This window comes from Podarcis cretensis, assembly GCF_951804945.1.
Source record: "Podarcis cretensis genome assembly, chromosome: 13".
Classification (NCBI taxonomy): Eukaryota; Metazoa; Chordata; class Lepidosauria; order Squamata; family Lacertidae; genus Podarcis; species Podarcis cretensis.
In genome coordinates, this window is record NC_137182.1 from 56,117,041 (window position 1) to 56,127,782 (window position 10,742).

Genomic DNA, 10,742 nt, shown 5'->3' on the forward strand with positions numbered 1-10,742 from the left:
ATGGGCGGGGTATAAATAATAAATTTATTATTATTATTATTATTATTATTATTATTATTAAATAAAAGGGCACATTCTATTCATGTAAAAACACGCTGATTCCCGGACTGTCCGATGGCCGGATTGAGAAGGCGATTGGGCAGGATCCGGCCCCCGGGCCTCAATTTGCCTACAATTTCCTGCCTACTATTCTACATTTCGTTAGAGGTTTCCCAGCAAGGAGGGGGTGGCAAGGGAAACCCCCTCCCCAACTGAGCAGCCCGGCTGCAGAGCCCCTCAAGAGCCCCTGGTGCCGAAAGGGAAGCCACGGCGAAGGGAGATAGGCAGCCAGAGGGTTTTACGCTTGAGAAAAGGCGTCTGGTGCCAGGATGATGGCATCTGACAGCTGGGCAAGCAGCCTCTCACCAGGCAGGAGAACAGGAACACTCTGGCGTGTTTCGTGCCTCCGTTGGGGGTCCCGTAGCTGCCATTTCTGCATTCGTTGCCGCGGGTTGGGATGGATGACCGCTGGGGGCCCCTCGCAACCCGACAATTTTGCCTTGCGACGGGGGTCAGTCGGCCAAACCCCCCAAAGGCAAAGGAGTCGGGATTGGAGGTCACGGGGAAGAGGGAGCGAGCTTGGCACCCACTGCTGGTCCAGAGGGCAGGACCCGAACCCAGGGCTTCAAATGGAAAGAGAGGAGTCACGTGGGTGGCACAACAACTTCCCGAGGGTAAGAGCTCCCTTGAAAGGTGCTGGGCTCTCCTTCATCGCCATTCCTGCATGCCAGGGGGTTGGGCTGGATGACCCCTGGGGGTCCCTTTCCGCGCTAAAGTTCTCTGAACCCTGTGCCCTCTGGAAGCAACCTGCCTAATACATCCCTCTCCACCAGGGGTCAGGGAACTTTTTCAGCAGAGGGCCGGTCCACTGTCGCTCAGACCTTGTGGGGGGCCGGACTATATTTTGGGGGGAAATATAAACGAATTCCTATGCCCCACAAATAACCCAGAGATGCATTTTAAATAAAAGGACACATTCTACTCATGTAAAAACACGCTGATTCCCGGACTGTCCGAATATAATAATAATAATAATAATAATAATAATTTATTATTTATACCCCGCCCATCTGGCTGAGTTTCCCCAGCCACTCTGGGCGGCTCCCAATCAGTGTTAAAAACAGTACAGCATTACATATTAAAAACTTCCCTGAACAGGGCTGCCTTAAGATGTCTTCTGAATGTCAGGTAATTCTTTATCTCTTTGACATCTGATGGGAGGGCGTTCCACAGGGCGGGCGCCACTACCGAGAAGGCCCTCTGTCTGGTTCCCTGTAAATCCGAAAGCCGGATTGAGAAGGCGATTGGGCCGGATCCGGCCCCTGGGCCTTAGTTTGCCTCCCCATGGTCTTCACCCTCAAATTCACCTTCTCACCACACAGCAAAGCCCTGGAGAGGCAGCGTGGAGCAGTGGCGAGGGCGCCGGACTAGGACCCAGGAGAGACCTGGGTTCAAATCTCACCCCCTGGCCGCCTTGATGATATGCAGCTAAATAATGATCACTGTGGGAGCCCAAATCCTGAAACTCCTTCCTGGGAAAAATCTGGCATGCGGCACATGATTCCTGGAAGGATTTCAGAATGCGCAGCGCAAGGAATCATAGAATCATAGAATCCTAGAGTTGGAAGAGACCCCAAGGGCCATGGAGTCCAACCCCCTGCCAAGCAGGAAACACCATCAGAGCACTCCTGACATATGGTTGTCAAGCCTCTGCTTAAAGACCTCCAAAGAAGGAGACTCCACCACACTCCTTGGCAGCAAATTCCACTGTCAAACAGCTCTTACTGTCAGGAAGTTCTTCCTAATGTTTAGGTGGAATCTTCTTTCTTGTAGTTTGGAACCATTGCTCCGTGTCCGCTTCTCTGGAGCAGCAGAAAACAACCTTTTTCCCTCCTCTATGTGACATCCTTTTATATATTTGAACATGGCTACCATATCACCCCTTAACCTCCTCTTCTCCAGGCTAAACATGCCCAGCTCCCTTAGCCGTTCCTCATAAGGCATCGTTTCCAGGCCTTGGACCATTTTGGTTGCCCTCCTCTGGACACGTTCCAGTTTGTCCGTGTCCTTCTTGAACTTTGGTGCCCAGAACTGGACACAGTACTCCAGGAACGTGCGGTGAAAACGGCTTTTGCCAGCAAGGAAACTCAGCCTACCTAGGAAGCCCAACTTCCATTAACCTCGACATCCCAGCTTCTCAAGCGGCGCCAAGACACCTCTTCTCCGCCGCCATGTTTCCTGTGCGCACTGCGCATCAGTTCGCCTGGGGCGTTAAGGGGGGTAGTGCACGCAGCAGCCGGGAGGCGCCACCCACAAGGCGCACCCTGCTTGCCCCGCGCAACGCTGCCTTTTCTCCCTTGCTTCGGGGTCCGTCCTCCATGCGCAATGCGCAATTCTCTCCGCCCACCTTCAAAAGCCACCTTTGGCGCAACCCACAAGTCTCCATGCGCTACCAGGGCGGTCGAGTCGGGGAGATTGGAGGCGCGGGGGTGCATTTACAACCGCGCCCGTTTGGCACGGCGCCAGAGCTGGCCACAGCGAGGAACGCCTTAGTTGTGCAAAGCCTGGACTACTGCAATGTGCCGCTCCTGGGGCTGCCTCTGAAAAGTGCTTGGAAACCTCAGCCGACCCAAATTGCTGCAGGCAGACTGCTGACTGGGGCTGGCTAGAGGGCACAGGTGCCACCCCCTTGCCAAAAGAGCGCCGCTGGCTGCTGCTCTATTTCTGGACAGAATTATAGATTTGGAAGGGACCCTGAGGGTTATCCAAACCAACCCTGTGCCAAGCTAGAATCTTTCACCCCTATAAACCTCAACACGGCTTAGGTCCAGGTTGTTTGAAAGGCCATATTCCCTCCTTGGGTTTGGATACTTTTGGGGTGGTGGTCCTGCCGCCCTCGAAGACCCGGTTGGTTGGTTGGTGGGGTGGGGGGCACAAGGCAGGGCCTTCTCGGTGGTGGCTCCTCCAGAGAACTTTGGAACTCCCTGCCTAGGGAAGCCGGAATGGCTCCCACCTGGCTGTCCTTCCGCTGGCAGAGGAAGAAGCAGAAAAATGATTCTCCAAAGAGAAACCTAGGTTCTTGTAGAATTAAGAGCACGGAAAGGGACACCTGTGGGTCATCTAGCCCACCCCCAGCCCCTGCCATGCAGAAATGGCAGCCAAGGAATTCCTGATTAAGAAGGAGATTCCGCCACCAAGAGGACTTTGGGGAGCTGACTGCTTTCAGGAAAGGCCGGTAACATAACAATAGCCTGTCTGTTCTTAGCAGATCTAGTGTATATTCATGTATAATTCTTCTTGAATGATTGCTTCCCCCACAATGTTTTCAGCTGCAAGGTTCCCTGAGTCAGGGAGGAAATAATAAGGAACGTGCCATTTTTGGCCATGAGATTTACCGTCCTCATCAATCGTTTCATTTCTATACTGTTTTATATCTCACCTCAAAGCCGTTTACGACACATCAAACCGGAATAAAACCAATTCAAGTTCCCAGGAAATATTTCGGATCCTGCTCTAGGGGACATTTCGCTTTCCCTGTATTTAGTTACTGACTTTTTATAGAGCTGCCCCATAGCGGGAGGAATCTAGGAAGGCAGTGGGGTGTAGTGGTTAGAGTGTCGGGCTGTGACCTGGGAGATCTGGGTTCGAATCCCCGCTCCGTCGGGTGACCTTGGAGTCAGCTTCTTGGCCTGCCTCGCAAGGTCTTTGTAGGGACGACCTGGGGAAGGGGCCGGACCCCTGGGAGCATATTTTAAAGAGCCGAACCTCAAAGCAGTTGGCAACACATTAAAACATCAAATTAAACGATGCACAATCAAATCGGTTCAAGGTGCAAGAAATTTATTTCCTGCTCAAAGTCACATTTTGCCACCAACCCAGCATCCAGAGATCTCCGTGTGTTCACCATTGGACCTGTGCCAGTTGCAAAACGCGCCTGGCGCCTGGCTAGTTTCTAACACTGCGTTTGCCGCAACGGAATGTCTCTTTGCCACGGGGTTGGACTAGATGACCCTCGGGTCCCTTCCGGGACCCTACAATCTCAACTCCACTGTTAGCTCTCACAACAATTCCCTTGCCCCAATTTGCAAGGAGGAGAAAGGCACAGGGCCGAAATGGACATGCTATTAACTCTGGACTAAGGCGGAGCTTTTTGAAGTGGGGTCGCCAACCTGGTGCCCAGAAATCTCCGCATTGATGTAGTTGGAGCCAAACCAGTAGCAAAATGCAGGCGGGGGGTTTCGAACCCGGTTTTATCCACCCTGAACCTTCCAGCATTGGATCGAGTGTTACAGGAGAGGGAGAAAACCTTTCCTTTGCCCCCTTCCTCCCTCTCTAGGGCTTGGATTGCGGAGAACCAAAACAAACACATTATTTTCCTGTCTCTTTCCTGCTGTTGAATTGCAAACGGCTCGGGGCAGAGACCTGCCCTACTTTGCCAAACTCCAAACACAGAAATAGAGAGATGGAGTTGGCAGGGTCAGGCCCCGGGGTCATCGCACGGCAGTGGGTTGGACTGGATGACCACTGGGGGGTCCCTTCCGACTCCACGATCCCGTAACCCGCAGCTGAGATTCCTGCATTGCGGGGGGTTGGGCTAGATGACCACTGGGGGTCCCTTCCAACGCTGTGATCCTGACCGTCAGGATGCACAGAAGCGCCCAAAGTTGGGGCACAAGATTTGGGGCACCGGGGACAAGAAAGAGGATCTGGTCAAGATAGCCTTGATCTCCGGCCCCTGAGGTTCTGCCAAGGGGCAAATGCCCCCCAGTTATGCCCTGAACTAGCCAGACTTGGGGGTACACCCTCGCCAGGGCAGGGCACCCCAAATCTGAAGGAGGGAGCGATGCCAAACGAGAGGAGCAAAATATTCACCCCAGATCCTGCCCAGTTTCCCCAATTTGGGGGGAGGGAAATCTCAAGCTGCCCCCCAACTCTGCCTGGCACACCCACCATCGAAGGAGACTCCTCCCTGACCCCTGCGCCCTCCCAGTGCCAGGAAATGCGCCCTAGGGTGCCCCCACCCAGCCCAAAGGGGTGCCCCCCAACCCTGGACCGTAGGGCGCAGGACGCACCCCTAGAAAGAGGGCGCTCCCCCACTCCAACCAGGAAGGGCGCCCCAGGGTGCCAAGGGGGCGCCCCCACCCAAGCGCGGCTGCTGCGCCCCAACCCTCGAGCCTGGGGGCGCAGAGGCGACCCTCCCCCCGCCTTGGGGACCCAGGAGTCCGGGCAGGAGGCGCCTCGCCCACCTCCTCCCAGGGGACCCAGGCGTCCGGGAGAGGAGGGAGGGGGAGGCTCCTCCCCCGCAGGTCACTGACCTTTCCCCGGGGGGTCGCGCGGCGGGTGGTCTCCCCTGGGCTGCCTTCTGTTTACAAGTCCCTCCGCTGCAACATGGCTGGGAGATCTCGCGAGAGGAGGCAGGAGGGCGGGGGGGGGACACGGAGGGAGCAACTCCTCCTCCTCGGACGCCTGGGTTCTCCAGACGGAGGGAGGGAGAGGAGCGCAGCCAGGAGCGCGCGCGCACCCTTCCTCTCTTTGCAAAGCAGCAGGGAGAATCAGAAGGGACCCTGCAGAAAAAGTCAAATTTCCTTGTTGGGTTCTTATTAGTGGTTTCGTGTAATTGTTCTAGTGTGCTTTGCTACCTATTTACATTAAAACCTATTTTTTAATCCAGTTTCCTTGTGTTATTATTGCTGGGTTGTTTTGATTCTTCTACCGTATTTTGCTATATATTCACAGTAGCAACACGGCCATTGTTTTATTTATTTATTTTTTAAAACAATATTTATTAAAGTTTTAAATGTTACAAAAAGAGAAAGAGATAAGTCCAAGTTAAACAAAAACATAGCAACACATCACAATAAAAAAAGAAGAGAATAGAAAAAAATAATAATATAAACAGAAAAACAGAAAAATAGAAACAATTAAAAAACACAACGAACCTTCCCATAACTTATCTTTCATTTGCTTGTTTCCTTGACCTCCTCACACCTCCCTTTTTTGTATTCTAGTTCGGTTAGCTATTTCAGCAAATCCTTTCCATCTTTCCCAATTTTTATCCTATAATTTATCTTAATATAATGTAACTTTACCTTTCCTCCTTTCATCCATTAACAATCTGCAACACAGCCATTATTTTATTGTTGTTAGCCGCCCTGAGCCCGGCTTCAGCTGGGGAGGGCGGGATATGAATAAAAGTTTATTATTATTATTATTATTATTATTATTATTATTATTAAAATGAAAAAAACAAACTATTTTCCTCCACGCAGTGAAATTGCAAGCAACTGGAGGGGGTGGGCTTTAAGAGTCACCCCCTTTTTATTTATTACTGCATTATTATTATTATTATTGCATTTATATTCAATCATTTTTCTCTCCAAGGTGCCTTGTGCTCCCTTCTCTCCTTGCCCCCATTTAATAATAATAATAATAATAATAATAATAATAATAATAATAATAATTTATTATTTATACCCCGCCCATCTGCCTGGGTTTCCCCAGCCACTCTGGGCGGCTTCCAACAAAAAACTAAAATACAATAACCTATTAAACATTAAAAGCTTCCCTAAACAGGGCTGCCTTCAGATGTCTTCTAAAAGTCTGGTAGTTATTTTTCTCCTTGACATCTGGTGGGAGGGAGTTCCACAGGGCGGGCGCCCACAAACAACAACCCTGCGAGCTAGGTTGGACCCAGAGATCCAGTGTGTCTTTTCCCCCAAGGTCACCCGCCCCCCAGGGAGCTTCATGGCCAAGTTGGGGGGCGGATTCAAACCCTCATTCCTCAGGGACTCACCTGGGGTGGCCCCCAGTTGCTGCCTCTCAGCCTGTTCTACCTCACAGGGCTGTTGTTGTGGGGGTTAAATTCAGAGGGGGAGGGCCATGCGGACTGCCCTGAACTCCTTGGGGAGAAATGATGGGGCAGAGATGCTATAAATACAGAAGGGGACTTTTCAAGAAGAGCACCTGTCATGGATGCTTTGGCTGAGATTCCTGCATCGCAGGGGGTTGGGATGGATGACCTCTGAGGGTCCCTTCCAGCCCTATGATTCTGTGATCAGCTGTTTGAAATGGGAGCCCAGGTACCAACAGTAGAAGAATGGCAGATGAAGATGTTGGACTTTTTGGAGCTAGCCGACCTGACGGGAAGAATTCGCGATCAGAAAGAAGAGGCTTATCGAGAAGATGGGAAGACTATTTAGCCAAATATTGTAATATAATAAAATTAGAAGTCACTTGAAAATATCAAATAGGCTTAGGGATAAAATAAGAATGAATTGTTAAGCATTGTGGATTTTGACCACCAAGGAAAGACTAGAAGATAGTAAATTGAGAGAGTTAATTTTATTTCCAGAAAGAGGATATTGTTACAAGCTGATACAATGAAATTCAGTTAGGGGGGATTCAAGGAAGTCAGTTAAGAATGGAAATTAAAATGAATTTTAGAAGGAATATGTATTTATATTATTTTTTCTTTTCTTTTCTTTTCTTTTACTATTGCAATGTGTTTTCTTTTGTATGTTTTATATGTTATACTTGTTAAAATCAATAACAATTTTTGGAAAAATAATAATGAAATGGCGTCCCAGGACTCCTGGGTTTTATTGGGGCTTCGCTTGGGAGATGGAGAGCCTGGAGATGGCAAACCCAGAGGGGCTGCCTCGTTTTCCCCCCACCTCCCTGGCTGTTGTCGTCCTGCCATTGCTCTCCTCTCACCACAGGCGATCCCTCTGCCAAGGAATGCTGAGGGCGTTGGGTGGAGGAATCTCTGCCGGAACAGCAAGGCAGGAATGTGGTTGAGCCTGGAATGAAGGCCCCGGCCAAAACAACGGTGTCTCCAGGCCCTGATCCTATACGGACGCGTGGCTTGCACATTGAACATCAACCCAGTGAAAAGGCACATTTCATGCCGGGAAAGGAATTGTGCAAACCTGTGCAAATCTGTGGCGCAGCCAGGAATTGTGCAAATATGGGGCACAACCAGGGATTGTGCAAATCTGTGCAAATCTGTGGCGCAACCAGGAATTGTGCAAATATGGGGCGCAACCAGGGATTGTGCAAACCTGTGCAAATCTGTGGCGCAATGAGGAATTGTGCAAACCTGTGCAAATCTGTGGCACAACCAGGAATTGTGCAAATATGGGGCACAACCAGGGATTGTGCAAATCTGTGCAAATCTGTGGCGCAACCAGGAATTGTGCAAATATGGGGCGCAACCAGGGATTGTGCAAACCTGTGCAAATCTGTGGCGCAATGAGGAATTGCTCAAACCTGTGCAAATCTGTAGCGCAACCAGGAATTGTGCAGATATGGGGCACAACCAGGGATTGTGCAAATCTGTGCAAATCCCTGGCGCAACCAGGAATTGTGCAAATATGGGGCGCAACCAGGGATTGTGCAAACCTGTGCAAACCTGTGGCACAATGAGGAATTGTGCAAACCTGTGCAAATCTGTGGCACAACCAGGTTGGGATGCTCTGGTCGCCTCACCTCAAAACAGATATCGTACCGGTGGGAGGCGTTTGGGGGTTTTTAGCTTGGAGAAAAGGAGTGTAACAGGAGATAGGATAGAAGTTTAATTAAAATAATGTGGAAAGTGGACAGAATATTTTTTTCTCCCTCTCTCTCTCTCTTTCGTCACAGCTGAAGTCGTGGACGTCCCAGGAAGCTGGATGCTGGGGGATTTAGGACAGGTAAAAGGTCCTACATTTTTTGAGTCCTGAAGCCTGAGCGGTTAGGGGTCCCCTTTGCAACCGACAAGGTCTGGGAAACCGCAGCCATCTTCTTCAATGGGTTTGTACCACGGCAGATCACCCCACCTTTCCCACAAATTTGGGACTCCACTTAAGTACTTTTGTGAACTCCTTGCTGCTCCTCAAGGGTCTTGACCTCTGCATGGTGGTGGCGGCAGCAGGGAAATACCGCATTTTTCGCTCCATAAGACGCACCTAGTTTTTAGAAGAGGAAAACAAGAAAAATAATATTCTGAACGAAAGAGTGTATGATTTTTGTGGTTCATGCTGTGGCCACAGACATGTGATTTGACGGTGAGTTTGGGGTAGCCCAATGCAAAAAATCCATGTGGATCCGTGCTTTGTAACCATGCTTTTGCAGCATTGCAGCCCCACGCAACAGTGGGTGTGTGATTTTTTTGGTGCAGGCTGTAGCCACGGACATGCTATGTGGTCTGATGGTGAATTTGGGGTGACCCAATGCTAAAATCCTGAGGATCCATGGGCTTTTACCTCCCCCCTCCCAGGCAGCCTCCTTTATCTCTAGCGTCCCTTATCTCCCTCCCGATCGCTTGCCGATCAGCGGCTTTGTTTCAACACCCACTTCCCTCTTTCAAAAAAGGAGAGCATGATTTGCTTTTTGCCCCGGGCAATTCGGCTCCAGGGACCATGCATTCGCTCCATAAGACGCACAGACATTTCCCCTTACTTTTTAGGAATAAAAAAGTGCATCTTATGGAGCGAAAAATACGGTACATTTGCCGAAGCAGAACGACCAACTTACCACAACACGCCCCCTTGACAACATCTGACTCTCAAACTGTGGGATAGTTGAAATATATGCAATGGAAGATTAATCCGTTGGAATTGTGCAACTCAAATTGGACTCTGCTAGACCCCAATTTTAAACAAAAACCAGTGTGAACTGAAGTTGCTTCTGGGGCCCCTCTGGGATTAAGGGCCCTGAGGCTTCAGCTTTATTGGTTTTAAAGCTTTGTGGACTGCGGAACTCCCTGCCACAAGAGGCAGCAATGGCTGCCAGTCTGGATGGCTTTAAAAGAGGATGGGGCAAATTCACAGAGGAGGGGAGGGCTCTTGTTGTATATATTTCAGCAGTCCCGAAGTTTGAGAGAATGTGGTAAAGATGGAGGGTAGTTTGTGGCTTCTCCATCCCTTCCACGCAAGGTTGCTGGTCTTCTGCATGTGTGAACACGGATCACATCTGTGTTTCCCTTTCAAAGTGGCTCCTTTTCCATCGGTGATGGAATCTGCTTAGTATCTAACACCAAGTAAACTGGCAAAAACGTGTAAATCTAAATCAAACAAATGTTGGAAATGTCAAGAGAAAGAAGGTTCTTTTTATCATATGTGGTGGTAGTAAGGCTACAGCTTATTGGGAAATGATATATAATGAATCGGAAAAGATGTTAAAAATAAAGTTTGTAAAAACACACACACCCAGAAGCCTTTCTCTTGGGAATTATAAGGACAGAACTACCTAAACTGTATAGAAATTTATTTATGTCTGCAACTACAGCGTCAAGAATGTTATTTGCCCAAAAAAGGGAAAGAATAAAAAGTCCCAGCAAAGGAAGAATGGACACAAAAACTTATGGGATATGCAGAAATGGCGAAACTTACCGGAAGAATAAGAAATCAAGATAATGAACTTTTTGTAACAGAATGGAAATGGTTTATAGAATATTTACAAATTGCAAACAGATAAAAACATTAGTGGAATTGTTGTAATAACCTGCATTTTCGTAAGAGTATATATTTACAGTAGATAATGAAATGAGCAAGTTAAATGCATTCGGATATGCAGAAGATATTAAAAAATAAATTTAAGGAACTGCGGAAAGAGGGGGAAGGGAGTCAAGTTTTGAGATGTTTGGTTGAGTGTAAAACTAATGAACTGTATAAATTTTTAAAAGTATAAATAAAAAACAAACAAACAAAAACAAAGTGCCTTTT